This window comes from Nymphalis io, chromosome 13 (genome assembly GCF_905147045.1).
Source record: "Nymphalis io chromosome 13, ilAglIoxx1.1, whole genome shotgun sequence".
Classification (NCBI taxonomy): domain Eukaryota; kingdom Metazoa; phylum Arthropoda; class Insecta; order Lepidoptera; family Nymphalidae; genus Nymphalis; species Nymphalis io.
This window is the reverse complement of record NC_065900.1, coordinates 1,794,075-1,807,784: the sequence shown is the minus strand read 5'-3', so window position 1 is coordinate 1,807,784 and position 13,710 is coordinate 1,794,075. Positions and strand designations below refer to the sequence as shown.

At 31.9% G+C, this 13,710-nt stretch overlaps 1 protein-coding gene across 1 annotated transcript in view; it reads right to left on the bottom strand.

Annotated features, from left to right (window-relative positions):
- Window positions 1–3,146, bottom strand: part of LOC126773077 (putative cysteine proteinase CG12163) — a 328,371-nt gene extending 325,225 nt beyond the window's left edge. Inside the window, exon 1 of the mRNA XM_050493722.1 lies at window positions 3,139–3,146. The gene's annotated coding sequence lies outside the window, so the exon portion shown is untranslated. The remainder of the gene's footprint in view (window positions 1–3,138) is intronic.
- Window positions 3,147–13,710: the final 10,564 nt, after the last annotated feature.

Here is a 13,710-nt window from a genome sequence, read left to right as displayed (position 1 = left end):
AAAACATACGCAATATACCTTTAAAATTCAGAAATATTATAAAACGCAAAAACAAAAAATAAAGATCTGAGATATATATAGAACAATAGCATCTCAACATTGATAAAAATGCTAAAAATATAACAGAACGAGCCTATCTATATTCAAAACTCAACACAAGCAGTGGCCGAACTGGAGACAAACAACGTCAGGATAATAGACCACGAGGCGACGACAAAAAGGTCCACGTCAACGATGAAATCTTGACTTATTTAACAAAGCGAGACGCTAGCGATCTGTCAAAGTCCCTCGGCCTATTCATGCTGTGATAAATACTTTCCCGGCGTGATAACGGACGGGATACGCTCGTGTAAACATTTTGTTGGTGGATCATTTTTTTTTTCGCGACTGTACATATTTGAGTGGCTCACTTTGTCATTCCAATGTGACTTTCATTTGGAGTTATTATGTTTATTTTTTAAGGTTATTTTATGACTATGAGTAGAGGTTTAATATTATTATTTAATTTAGTGAGAATAATAGCACCGTTTTCAGCAATGGTATTCTTTAAGCACATAGTTATAGGTAATGTCGCGTTTAATTTTATAATATTTTACGATTATATTCAGCGGTGAGTTTCAAATATTTTTTTACAGAATAGTCCTATTATATTGATTGTTAACATTACCCACATTTAAAAAAGTTAATTTTAAATATACACATAATTAAGAAGTCGAAGAAAATTTTGTATTTCTTTGTCTTGGCCACCTTTTAACAATGAAGATAAAAATAAACAGGGGGAGATAACAGTGAAAATATTATAAGTATTTTTTATATAGTTACAATCATTTTGGCAATGTAGTTAAATTACCATATAAGATATGAATATTTACGAAACAGCAAAATTAGAATCATATTCTACACAAAAACTATTGTGATTGAGATTGTAAATGCTTGGCAATACGCATACATAAGTTGAAAAAAAAATTTCTATTTTAACAGATAGGTGTTTCAACGAATATGATATTTTCGTATTATATTTTTGCAAAAAATAACGTTTTTTTCCAAAAATATTGGTTAACTATGATAATGATACTGGCCGTAAATCAACTGAACAAAAAATTGCATAAAGGACACTATTAATAACGATTCTTATATAAAGGCAGCAGGCGACCACACTGGAACGAACGACCGACTTAATACAGCTAGCAATCGATCAAACTCCTCAAAACTACAGGGATATCAAAATGTAGTTACCATTGTCCCGGTTGATAAAATATGAGCCGTGACGTTGACAAATCGGGCTGGAAGAAACGACGTCCGGAAGTCAAGCAATCGGTGTGTATAGCGTTGAATATATTGGTTGGCGTTGAGTATATTACTAGCGGATAAGAAATACTTAATGATTTATTTTTACACGAAAATTGAAATCGAGGAATCGTTTTCTAATTCAGTGTCATAAAATCCATTAATTTCAATCATTTTGTTTTTTTTTTAAATGAGACGACTGTATGAAAATGAATTATATAAACTAACAACTGCCAATTTTTGATATAATAACTTCAATGGTAGTAGTTGGAACACGAGAATCATATTCGAAGATTATATTAGAAGAAGAAGAACAGGATTTAAGCCCTGGTAAGCAACAAAATACTAATATTCATGAGTTTAATTATTTAAAAAAAGAAACACCATGAGGAAGTACAATAAATATGACGTCATTCTTGTTATGATAAACAACTTTCCTTTTAATCATTAGCTGTTTCTCTTTTTCCAGATCGACTAATTAATAATTCCATTAATACATAGAATACTTGGTATTAGTGAAATAAAAACAAAATAGAATTGTGTCTATACAAATGTGGGTGACTACCGTAAATTGAAGCAACGAGCTTCGACGATAAAAATATTATACCCACTGCGCCAATTGTATTGTGAAGTATCGTATGAGAGCTTCGAGAGGTATTGCATGTAATACTTACCTTTCATACACTTTTATTTCAAATTTAAATATTAGATACTAAATTTGTTTTTTATTTAATATTTATTTGATATTGGCCTCACTTTGTTGAAAAAATAAACTATAGTAACTTGTTATTATTTTTATCTTCAACAGATGAATTTCGTGAAATGAAACACACGAGAGCCGGGTATACGAATATTCACGAAAGATTTAATCTATGAAAAAATAGGTTCACATCAAATCACATAGCTTATTTAGTATAGCTTAAATGATATCATTGTGCTTACAGTACATAATTTATAAAATGTCGTACGTAAAAATAATATATCGAATTCATTAATAGAATAAACATTTACTCACCTGAGCTCTTAAGTAAGATACTACAAATTTGTTAATATGAACATTTTGTTAATATTAAAATTATATTCAACTATAATAGTATTATAATATATATAAATGTCTTCTTCCCTCATATCAATTTCATTCCATCAGTACAATAGTACTGATGCAGGCACAAGAGCGTCACTCGACTCGACAGCGAGAGTTGCTGGATGGGGATGGTATCTTTCTGCGAGAGTGTTATGACGCGGAAGGAGGCCGCGAAGCGAGAGCGTGATGGTTTCCTGAAGGAGACCGGGGAGAAGGCGCCAACGCTATGCTCACCTTTTCCCTTAACCGTAAGTCTTGGAGCTAGGGGGGGGTGGACTCTGTACTCCAGAAACCCCTCTAGAAAAAGAGGTCTGTGTAGGTGGTACCATGCGTAAGCCATCCCGTAGACGGAGAAGATGGAGATGGTACCACTGGTTTTTTAGTAGGTATTCCGATGTTCAGGGTGCAATAGGCGTCTTGAACACTAGCGGGTCCCACATACCCCCCAACTTCACGTGGGGGAAAGGCGTAATGCGTTTTTCTGGCGATAAAAAAAAGAAAACATAAGAAGATTGGCGGTTTGGTAATAATCAGTTAAACATTATATGTATCTAGCTGTCACAAACTATAAATAAAATATTCAAGAGAATTATTGGTTATATGAATTCAAAAAGTAGGAAGGGCGATGATGACTGGACATTATAACGTCTTTCGGCTAATCTACTTTTCTATTCAATTAATGTCCTTAAGCTAAATGGATTACAGTATCGACGTGACCTGTTTCGACACTTTTGTACTGCTTCGTATTAAATATTGATAAAGGCAACTTTTATTATTAGCTTATTATGCCATATTATAAATTTATATATGTAATTGACAGCCAATTTTTAGCATAAGTAATATTTAGTACAAAGTTTGAGTTAAAATCCACTCCTCGGATATTATTTCGCTTAATATTCTTATATTATTGTACTTGGTTTGAAGGATTTATCTAAAATAGGAATTAGGGTACCTTGTACTCGCGAGTTCACCTTTACCACTCGAGAAGAGCTCCACCGAGCCACAAGTGGAACACAGAAAAGGAAGGGCAGCAGATGCATTGTATCAACATATGCCGTAGCCATTCTAAACCGTGCCGAAGACGGCTATCACATATTATGTTTTAGTGGAAAAGAATCCCACTTACCCGTTTATCCCCCTGGGGTAAAACTCTTCAATAACTTCTAGTAAAGTCATCCAGCTTGGGCTTATTTGATTAGTTATAAAATTACAAATACGAGAATAAGAAAAAAGAATAGTGATTTTATTAGTTTTAGTATATTTTATTTTGTAAATTACAAAATAGTCAAAAATAACATGACATTCATTGCGTGTGATACACTTACTGCAAGGATGTACCGCTTATAAGTAATAATGGCACTACATTCAACTTAAATTGTTATATAATTATAGAGGTAAATGAAAATAACACAATTAAAATAAAATATATAAAAATAAAACTGCAGCGAATACAGTGCTTTCATTAAAATATATTAATATAAGTTATTTACATAAAATATTTAAATCGCAATGAGTTATTTCACGAGAGACTGCACTTTTGCTATTTTATAATGGATGGCTCATTTTGTTACTAAATACTATTGGAATACAGACCCTGACATCGTTATGAATATTTTTCAGATAAAAACATTCAGTTGGTACAAGTTTTATTTTCATGTATTTGTGTTGAGTGTAATACTTAACAAAATTGGATTGAAATAATTATTAAGAGTTATAAGAGGAAAAAATAGACATGAATTATGTATATGTTTTTGACGATAGTTGTATTTGACGAGCCAGTTGGCGTGGTCGGTGGATGCTTGCCGTTCACGCCGAAGGTTGTGGGTTCGATTCCCACCCAGGACAGATATTTATGTGCATGAACGTGTCTGTTTGTCCTGAGTCTGGGTGTAATTATCTATATAAGTATGTATTAAAAAAAGAAAAATAGTATACGTAGTATATCAGTTGTCTGGTTTCCATAGTACAAGCTCTGTACAAGCTTAATTTGGGATAGCCGTGTGTGAAAAGTGTCCAATGAAATTATTATTATATATATTATTATTATTAAATGTAAATTCTTATAAGCAAATCAAGCAACATTTGAGGGTTTTTAAAGCTTATTTAATCACACTGCTCCAATGCAACCCGCATTGGAGCAGTGTGGTGGATCAAGGATGTTTGACCAATGACCTTCAGTCTAAATCAACGTATACTAACCATTGATCTTCTCGCCTTTGTAAATTGGCTACTTCTTAAGTTCCTATAACAACGAGATTGTTAAAAATAAACTTGAAATCAGAAACAAAAACTTTTCATTAATACGTATAAAGTACTCAACAATGGCTAATTTTTGTTTGTTTGTTAATTAGTAATTAGTATGATGTGACAATTTCAATATTTAAATACGTTAGGAATCAGCGACTTTTATTAAGAGCAGTGTTAGTATTTTGAATGGACTCAGTTTTAAGTCTGTTATATTCAGTTACTGGTGGGGCTTTGTGCAAGCTCGCCTGGGTAGGTACCACTCACTCATCAGATATTCTACCGCAAAACAGCAGTACTTGGTATTGTTGTGTTCCGGTTTGAAGGGTGAGTAAGCCAGTGTAATTACAGGCACAAGGGACATAACATCTTAGTTACCAAGGTTGGTGGCGCATTGGCGATGTAAGCGATGACTAACATTTCTTACAATGCTAATGCCTATGGGCATTGCTGACCACTTACCATTAGGTGGCCCATATACTCGTCCGCCTACCTATACAATAAAAAACGATAATGGTAATCCTTCTATTTAATATGCCACACTAAATGAAATAACGCCCATGTTAATTACATACTATATCTGAAAGGGCTTGTGTGAAGCAAAACAAAAGCGTCTGTCTCAGCCCTCGGCCATATTATATTTTTCTAGTTTATCAAATGATATCACTTAATACAGGCATGCCATAAAATTACGTTCTTTAGTAAAAAGGGTATTGTACAGGAAAACTGGATTGCTTTATGTTTATGTAATCCGCCATGAAAAGTCAGTGAGCCAAGTATATAATATCTGGTCCTTTGGTCCACTTGGTTCGAGTTTTCAGGAGATTTTTTCTGCTCTACTTAGCGATCTAAAAGGTGGTAAGTGAAAAGGTTGAATGTCCCGTACTAAGGCACTGGATACACATACTTATATATATATATATATACACACACATATATATATATATATATATATATATATATATATATATATATATATGTGTGTGTGTGTGTATATATATATGTGTGTGTGTGTGCCTCTAATGCGGCAATTATTTAAATTTATGTTGTGTTTCGTTTTCGTTGTTTAAGTTGTAACTTTTACAAACATGATTTTAAGGTAAATTATACTAACTCCATATAGATCCAAGGTATAAATAAACATTTGTTATTTGTTGTCTTTCTCCTACTATCGATAAAAATGTTGGCCTAACTTTACAAATGTTTTCTCATCATACTTACTCAGCTATTTGTGGGTATGATTGGTCATTAACTGCCATCACATTTAAAACAAATTCAAGTTTAATTTATTTATCTTCGTTTGATCTTTTTATTGCTGAAATTTCTCTAAGACCAAAAATAAACGTAAACAAATAATTTATTTACCCTTGCAATAAAATTCAAGAGGCCCCTGGAGAAAATTGGGTTCCTTACCTTTACACAGCTGATTGAAATAAGGCAAAACGAAACAATATAACAGAAGCAACTTAATAGGAGGGCAACACTAAATTTTCTAAGATCTACTCCAGCTGGCCAACTCGGTCACTTTGTTGGGAATATTGTGAACTTTACTATGTTAACTTTTAGAGTCCATATTTGGATGCTCTAATATATTTACAAAGTGATATTCTCTGTATTATGGAATCCAAGTCACCCGACATTGTTGATAAGGGTCGCAGTACCTAAGGCAACATAGCCTATCGCTCTGTACTTCTGTCAAAGTATTTGGTACAAGTTGAAAGTTTTCGATAATATTTTCTTTTCAAACTACTCTTGTATATGAAACAACTGTTTTTGATGTTATATGTTGTGGTAGATCAATAACAATAATATTACTTATGTAATCATATCTCAATTCTTTCTGAATATTTTTATATATGCTTAAGTTAAACTATTATATATATATTTCTTAAACTATTTCACCAGTTTTGCCAGGTTTTAATGCTTAATTTCTGTAAATTTATATTTTACGAAACTTTTCTTATGAACAAAGTTTGAATTATTATAATATATTAATATTATAAATATAATAAAATAATTCATATAATTTAATTCACACAGGCTACGTGTCTCCGAAAATAGTTTATTAATAAAAAACTCAATTATCTGAGAAGATAGATCAATTTTCAAACATTTGGAAAACAAATGTTTTATTCATATAATGGATTCGTTAAGGTGATATTCAAGAATTTATATTAGAATATCTTTTGAATACCATTAAACAAATGTACCGCTTTATTAGAAAGTCACGAATACAGATTGAACTACAAATGTTAGTATAGCTTGATAGTGCGACTAAAGCTAGCAAAATTTCAGATTTTGCGCGCGTGTCGATTCGATCGGTAGATGGAAAGAGTATACTTCTGCCTTATATCTTTTTCTTGTGTAGCACATATTTTCAAATTATTCTTAAAAATATGGTATACTTCTTTTAACTATAATATTATATTTAATACAGAAGCGAGCAAAACGGCCGATGTCCTCTAAGCGTCTACATCGGGGAAAGAGTAACTGTGAAAAATTTCAAGTCAATTCGCCGCATAGTTTAGGAGATCTCGTGTAAGACCTAAATTGATTATTGATAAATAGGTATAAAATTATTTTCGAGTTTTTGTCTCGATAGCTCTCAATAAACATCATTACGATTATGAAGACTAATAATAATAATATCCTGGGACATTATTCACACACGGCCATGTGATCCCAAGCTAAGAAGTGCTTGTACTATGGAAACCAGACAACTGATATACTACATATACTACTTTTCTATTGTGAATACATAGTTATATCGATAAATACACCCAGACTCAGCACAAACAGACAATTTCATGCACACAAATATCTGTCTTGGGTGGGAATCGAACCCAAAACCTTCGGCGTGAAAGGCAAATATCTACCAACCACGCCAACTGACCCGTCACAAATGTAAAGATGAGATATGGGACATTTCACGATTTATTCCATCGAGAAAATCAGACACAAACCTTGATAACGTAATGTAAATTGCATACGAATTTTTTTTTAATTTACTGAATTTAACCCTTACAATATCAAATAAATAATTAGAAAACTTTCTCATCTCGTAATAGGTTATGTACGAGCAATTTTTAAACTATCGTTTCAACTCTCAAACCTTGTATCTTAAGCCGAGTGTACTTTCTCAGTAGCAAATTTTGCGAGTGTACAACATCGGATTAGGAACAAAATTAGATCATATGTCGCAAGTCAGTTAACGTTTCTATTACCTTACATTTTATTCGCATTGTATATTGATACAATATTATATGAAATTATTAAACTATTGAATTTATAACTTGAAATTGAACTATTTTGAACCTTATTCCTTTTTCATAAAGTCATTTTTATATTTTATTATTTTGTACATTTTCATGACTATGATATATTATTTGTCTCAAACTAATATTCGTATTTTCTAGCTTCGGCTATTTAATGATTATCTAATAATATTTTTTTTTTGTATTAATTAATATACCATTGAAAATCAAGCGTTAATTCTCTTTTAACTCAAATGTATATGTGTACATACTATATGTATACATATAAAACAAAGTTGTAAGAACATCTTCATATAGAATAAATTAAGTGATTTAATTAAGCTTACAATTTTAACTAATCCTATATATATAGGCTCGATGTTTATATGCAGGGTAAGTATTAATCAACGCCTTAGACATGCTAATGAATCTTTCATGCATGGGCGCAATTTAAACCTCAGCATAGATTTTGAATAAATTATTTCAAAACTAAATTAATTTTAAATAAAACAATGCCTATTTCATGTTTTATTATCATCTTATAATATATAAACTGGATTTTTGTATATATGTTTGTGATCAATAGACTTCACTGTTTGACTTATCACCATAGGTATAAGTCACTAAGGGTTTTTATTAAATCTACCGTTCAACCGTTTCATTAATGATAATTGAATATTGAATCTTAAGATGTTTTTTTTATATAGTATAAGAAAGCAAACGTTTAAATCAGCCACGTGATGATAAGTAGCCACCACTGGCGCTGCAAAAAATATTAACCGCTCTGCCTTACATCGCTAAGCCACATTGGGAACATTGGGAACTAAGATGGTATGCTTGTTATGTAGTTACTCATTCAATCTTTAAGCCGGAACGCAACAATACTAAGTTTGGGAATTCCATAAAGTACTACCACCAAGTAAATATTTATGCAAACGTCGCATCGTATAATAGCAGCTCAGATGAGCATTAGCAATTATCATATAAAAAGTTATATCGTGAGTATAGGTATGTAGTGAGTATGAAAAGCTTATTGTGATTATATACAACTAATGAAATATTTATATAAAATACTATTAGAATATTTTGAATTTAAATTGATTGTGAAATTAGTACGATTTTATCAAAAATTCCTACATTTAAATTTGAAGTCAAAATTGTACGTGTAAATGTATAAAGTATAAAGTTATAAGTAATTTTAAGTAAATCTTAAAAGTACTTAAAACGGTTATTTTAAGTTACTTGTCATGCAACTAAATAATATATATCTGTTAACATTTTATAAGATACTAAATTGAAAACATCACATTATGTAAAGTAACAGCTTATAAATATGCCGTAGTGCTGCTAGGGCTTTATCGCTTTTTTGAGAGGCTTGCGGCTAATTCCATCACTCTGCTCCAATATAGATGGATAAATATGAGTCAGATTTGCATTCGATATATCCAGGTTTCCTTGCGATATTTTTTGACGAAGATAAATTTAAAACCCGAATCACATCATCAAAAATTAACTGTAGCAAACCGGGTTTTAGTTTGATCTCGCAATTTTCGGTCTAGGTTCACGAGTCACCAATGCGTGGCTTTGCTGTATTCCAGTATAAAATAGAGGTAAATAAAACACAACGGCGTCAATCCACAACGATCGACGCACAGATCACCAGCAAGACAGTGATGTATAGTCGCAATTGCTTTTTCCAAATTGCTCCCTCCCACGCACCCTATAACAAGATGGGTAACAGTTGTTTTTATTAAGGTGTATATTGGACGATTAAGATAAAATATATGGTAAGTTCACTGGAAGGAACTTGAGAATCTTGAGTTGGACCAATGATTTTGTTTTTCTTTTTTTAAAATAGGTAGGTAGCCCGGCAAATCTGGGCTGCTTAGTTTATCAATCAGATAATGTGTATGTGTATGTGATTACCATATATTTGAGTTTTGTGCAAGCTTGTACCACCACCCACACATTCCGGTTGGAATGGAGAGTGAGCCAGTGTGGTAATCAGGTGATGAGGCCAGGAGGATGAGGAGATTTGCCAGTCTGTCTACATATTTTAAATAAAAAAATATAAGCCGCGTTTTCATATTTTTATATTTGTATAAAATTCATATCTCTCATGCAATATAAATGAAACTCTAGAGAACGTTTATACATATATCTGCCTATTTACGGACTTTAGCTTTACAGTATAACATATCTAACAAACGACGAAACAAATTACGAAAGTAAGCTTATCCTGTTATAAGATTATGGATTTGTACTTGCCCTAACTTTGGATCTCAAAGAAACTCTTAATGATTTATTGTGTTGTTAAGGTATAAAGGAATAAGAATATATACAAATACGTTAAAGCGTTTAACGTAAATGGCTTTGTTTTTGTTATGTTTTTGATAATAATCTAGTATAAGCATATTTGTTAACTCTGTAGTTGTACCCTTGGGCCATGGAACCGTTAGGCTAGCTCACGTATTATAGACGGCCTTGAGGAGAGCAGGATAGCCTCATGCTATTAAACGCACTAGTGCGAAGTGCAGGGGACGTAAGAGCACTCTCTTTCCACCAAGGACATCTCCGTTACGCCACAAGTGGAGAAGGGCACGGGAAGCGCAGCGGCCCCTAAAGGGTTTTTAGTAATTGAATATCCCACATTACTAGGCTCTTCAGGGTCTCATGCGTCACAAAGAAGGGTAAATAGTATCCATGGAACTCAATCAAATATTGCAGGTTCAAACCCGGGCACGGGCTTAACGTGTTTCGTTTGTGTTTTATAATTGATCTTGGTAAAGGTAAACATCGCGCGAAACTTGCGGGTGTCAGATATAGTCTTATCACATAGGCTTATATATACCAACTCGCAGTATACTCCAAATCTTTTCCGCAAGAGACCGTTATGAGAGACGTAGCTAAGCATATAACGGCCTCAGTGCGGCATTGAATTGATGTCACACAAAAATATAAAATTGAAGATAACCTTTTTTCTGCTTTTATCTTTAAGCGCAAAATATTATAGTAATAAGTATAAAATATCATTACAATTCTGACTGTCAACAATATTTAATAGTTCTCATTAATTTGTTTTTTTTTTTTAATATGTTGCCCCTAGGTATTAGGGGTAATATGCTCCTCTTATCTTAGGGGGCTTTGGGACACTGCACCATCTTATATTATGATAGCAACGCCACATGTGATTATTAACGTTCTATTACTTTCCTTTTAAGTGCCTTATACACTTATACACTATAATACATTTCACAAAACATTATCAAATATGTTAAAATGATTTATTTACATCATCGAGGCAGTTACCAATTAAAGTTCACAATAAACCAGTATGACTTCCATTATCAATTAACGATCATAGACCATTATCAATTAACGAACTTAGCTTTGCTAATTAAAATGTTACCAACGTTTACTGAGTCTGTTGTTCATATGAGAACTTTTATTTCGACTTTGCCTAAGCTGTGTATTTCAATTACCTAATTAGCTCCCTTAGGTTTTCAACTTTTCAGGGCACTAATTAGGTAGGGAGTACATTTTTGCTTTTCATTCTCGTCCTTTGTTCGAGCTAGTGTAGCACTTTTGTCGTCAATGAGAAACGAGTGCTGTTTAGCTCGGGATGAGAGAAATATTTAGCTTTAAAAACCTGTTCCGTTAAACAACAATCGTCTAGGAATTTTTGGTGGAAATTTAAAAAAAATAACAGCTTTTTAATAAAACTTGGCAAAAAATGTATTTTTAAAAAAGATTTTGATCTTATTCCATATCACTGTTCCAATATAAGTTGGTGGATGAAAAAAATTGAGATCTCGGGATCTTGGTTTAAAATCCACGTGTTCGGAGAGAACCGCTGGACCTAGACTGGACCATGCATGCTCTATTAATAATGGTTCACGTCGGTTCCAACAGCTAAGCAACCTAACGTTTATGGTGAATATCTGTTAATTTATACCATGCAATATAGAATATAATATCATACAATAAATTTGCTTATTTATTTTTGATCATATTCTGTCATTATTGATCTTATTGAGTTGACACTTTGTAAAATTAATTCCTGGTAGCGCGTAAGCCCTATCCAAAATATTGCTTACAAATAAAATTAAAAGTCGCACCGTATATCAGACTTTATTATATTTATTTTTACACATGTAATAATAAAAACATTATAAACTTAACATAAAATGTGCGACTCTTCAAGACGGCCACAATATTCATTTTAAGGTAAAATAATCTTTTTTTATTACTTATAACAGATTATAACATAAACAATATTTTTTATAATACTAAAATACTAAAAATTGCTAACTAAATTTCTATAAAACAATTAAAAAATAATAATTAATAACATTGAAAATAATGCTGTAAATATTATAATTAACGAGTGCACTAATTTCATTTATCACATTAATAACATATAAAACATTTAAATAGTAATGAATTTTAAAAATTTAAATTGAATAATAATAATAACTTTAAATACATTTTTTCATTACACGGTGTTATGGTTGCTTTATACTTCTTGTTATGTCGGGGTCATTGAGTGAAGGTAACCACTTGCCCTATTTACTGATCTACCGTCCTAATTTAAATAAAAATAAGCTCAATCGCTTACCAGACAATCTATAATTCAAATTAGAACAAAAACAACGTGGGCTCATATTTGCTGTTTATATATATTTTTAGAAAGGCAGACAGGAAAGTGGGCGCCCAACCTTGGGAACTAAAATATTATGTCCGTAGTTAATCTTGCTCACTCACCCTTCAAACCGGAACACAACAATACCCAGTACTGCTGTTTTGCTGTAGAATATATGATCAGTAGATGGTACCCAGACGAGATTGCACAAAGCCTTACCGCCAGTAATAATAGTTATATTCATTATTTATTACGATATAAACATTTTGTTAAGACCTTAAATCTACTTGTGCGAAACAAAGTCGGGTAGCTAGTAATCTATAAATATAAGTTACTACATATTTCATTATAGTGGTGATTGCATTTAACGTTTAAATTATTGGCTCCTGTAAATTATAGTGCGGTCCAAGATGTTTGTAAGTCAAATGTTTACCGGAAACTCGTAACAAAGTTCATTATGACTATGAAACTGAAATTCCTCAGCCCGGCCGGCCAGTGTCTTGTTCAAACATTTACAATGCAAAGATTCTTTGAGAACTAATATTCAGGTTTGTTTTCGTTTTAGAAATTTAAAATAATTTCCCGTAGTCCAGTTTATTTTTTTAAATTGCTATTAAGCTAATTTATGACCGTGGCTTCGTTCGCGTCTTAAGTAATTACATTTCATCAAGGTTTCTTTGTAAAACTTCTTCTGTCTAGCGTTTTCCTGGCCTATTTACGCCAATATATTATAAAATTGATTTAATAATATTCTAAAAAGTACTATAAAATAAAAAATAATTAACAAATTTGATAAGAAACCATGAATGCTATTATCATGTCGTCGTCTAAATACATTTGAACAAAAATCTAGTTTATGTTCGCGGCTTCGTCTGCTTGGTTCGGGTGTTAGGTATCCTACGTCGTTTTCTATACTCCTGACGATATGTACGCAAAAATTCGTGACAATCAGCTTGATAGTATAGTTGGAAATCATACGAAACAAACTCACTTTTGTATTTATAATATTAGTAAAGCATTTTTTGTGGTCAGTTTATTTTTATTATTAAATATAAAAAAAACTAAGTGCCCGTATGTTACTTAAATGCTTGATTTTTATATATTTATGTATGATTTATTTACTTAGGTACCAAATGGTGAAAATTTTGCATTCGCAAAAAATATCTAATCTGATTGATATGGAATTTTGACATAATGAT